Source organism: Montipora foliosa, chromosome 10 (genome assembly GCF_036669935.1).
Source record: "Montipora foliosa isolate CH-2021 chromosome 10, ASM3666993v2, whole genome shotgun sequence".
Lineage (NCBI taxonomy): Eukaryota > Metazoa > Cnidaria > Anthozoa > Scleractinia > Acroporidae > Montipora > Montipora foliosa.
The window spans coordinates 22698360-22700796 of NC_090878.1; the positions used below are offsets into that span (position 1 = coordinate 22698360).

At 37.3% G+C, this 2437-nt stretch overlaps 1 protein-coding gene across 2 annotated transcripts in view; it reads right to left on the reverse strand.

Annotated features, from left to right (window-relative positions):
• Nucleotides 1-1547: 1547 nt before the first annotated feature.
• LOC137973830 (uncharacterized) overlaps nt 1548-2437 on the reverse strand; it is a 64111-nt gene continuing 63221 nt past the window's right edge. For both annotated transcript variants that reach the window (XM_068820715.1, XM_068820714.1), the window contains one exon: nt 1548-1714. The gene's annotated coding sequence lies outside the window, so the exon portion shown is untranslated. The remainder of the gene's footprint in view (nt 1715-2437) is intronic.

Sequence of the window (2437 nt, forward strand, 5' to 3'; positions counted from 1 at the left end):
GTGGCCCCTTAAGCGAGCTTCGCTCAACCCATTGTGACATTTCCTACATATATTTTCCAGTTATATATTGCATCTTTATCTCATTTTCGCTCGATTGTGGGACGCGTTGATCTATTCTGTTTTAAGTTTAGATCAGGTGCGCATGTCTTTTTGGCACGCTAGTTTTAATAGGTAATGAGTGACTATGAAATCTTTCAAAGGTTCTCATTAGCCAACGCAACATTGAAGGCAAATGTAAATTCTGTTGAAACTCTTTGTGGAAGCTTGTCGCGGAGGAAACTCTTCTTTCTAGACATGGCTATTTCAGACAAGGTATCCCCTCTCCCCCAAAAAAGGTAAATGCAGCTTTTTATGCTCACTTGAGGAGCCACGTTTGAGGGACACTTTGTGACGTTAAGTCCGAGACACGAGTGAAATTGAAGTCGGGGTAAATTAGCAAAGGGACACTCCGTGACGCTTAGTGAAATCCACCTTCTTCTAATTATACTGACTTGCATTTCTGGCCATATCTGAACACCGCAGCACATCTTCCCATCGTTAAGGTCTGTGTAAAATGTCACAAATTTGAAATTGGTTTTGAATATGGATTACCATGCCGTGAACCAATCGTTACAAGGCGCTTTTCTTAAAACTGCTGTATTGGTAGAGTATTTTTTTCATTTGAGCACAGTGTGCAAGATCACGTTGCATAAGAGACTGCTTCTCCTGCGAAAAAAAAAGAATTGCTCGTAGAAAAAACCAAAAACACGGTATCGGCCAGATTTGTAAACATGGCGGCCGACTGGTGTATGGTTTTCAAAGTTTTTGATGTTTTATTGCTTAGTTTTCTCCACAAAAATAATTCAGAAGATCTTAAAAAGTTTTAAAAGTGCTCAAGCGAGGTATGGAAGGTAAAGATTTCTTTTATTTCAAAAATATTTTGCCATTTGTTTTGGACTTTTGTTCACGATCGGTGGTTTGATAGCTTCTTGATTAACACTTACCTCGTTAACTTTATGATCTCTGTACTTATATAATAAACAAATTACTTCATGATTGGCTCGTTTGTACGATTTTTATTACTCACTCGTTGTGAAGGATCGTTAAACTCACTCGTTCGCGTCACTCACTCGTTCGTTTACACGATCCTTCACAACTCGTGAATAAAAATCGTACGCACTCACCAACCATGAAGTAATCTATATGTATACTATAGATGGTTTTCAATCACGTGATGAAACGGTCATGTTGGTGCACAAAACAATAGCAAATTATATCTCGTGTTTTGCATTATAATAGAGTCAAATTCCCAAAAGAGCTTCTTCTTTATTGTTCTGTGGCACCAACATGGCTGCTGTGACGTCTGGTGAAAACCATCTATAATGGCTATTCTCCTCCGAGGTAGCCAATCAAAATGCGCAGAAAGCACTATTCAGTTCTGTGCTAATACTTGCTATTCACCTCCAAGCTAACCAATCAGAATGCGCGAAAAGCACTATTCAGTTATGTGGTACGTAGATACTAAAAATATATGATACATGGATCAAGTTAGAAGGGAAAGAATAGGTTCTCCAAGTTCAAGACTCGCATTTATATTTAATCTCTCCTTGTTTGATTTTACAACAATAATTTTAAAATGCAAAAGGAGAAGGAATTTGACATTGCCATGGTATTAGCCCAATCGATTCTTCCCAATCATTCCATTTAACGAGGTTCTTTGACAAAACTCGGCGATCTACAGGACAAGAAAGATACGAAGAAGTGATCAGTAATTCTTCTTTGCTGGGTCGCTTATCTAAGATTGGGAGTTTGAGTATTATACTTTATCTAGCTTTACTGTTGTTTTTATCTTTAACAAAAATAATAACACAAAAGCGATCAGTTTCGTTTAATTTTAAATGAATATTTGTGCCGTTTTCTCTTTAAAAAGACATAACAAAACCTTTATTTCCCTGATATACTAAATAATATATAATTTCATTTGATGAATAAAAAGGAGAAAGGGCTGGCTACCTAGAATGACTATAAAGTTAGAAAGACAGGAAGTCAGTAAATGAATACGCTTTCGCTTTCGCAGAAGACATGAAATTCATCAGAAAAGAATTAACTTTTCAAATGGTTCCAAATGGTTTCTCTCCTCGAGAAAAGATAGTGGGAGAACCCTGGGAACATGGTGATAAACTTCTGCGAAAGCGCATCCACGCGACGTCACAGTGGCCATATTGGTCAATGGAGCCTGTTAAATACACATGACCAGTGGCCATGTTTTTCTAAAAAAACAAAAACCATTTCCGTGAAAACGGAGATTAAACAGATTAATTCGGTTAACGGCTATCAGTGGGACACTTTATGACGATATACATAAGCAACAACTCTGGGGCCAGACAATGATACGAAAATTTAACGGTCGTTGCAGTCACAATCATATATATATTTTTTTTGTTTGCCTGGAGGATTA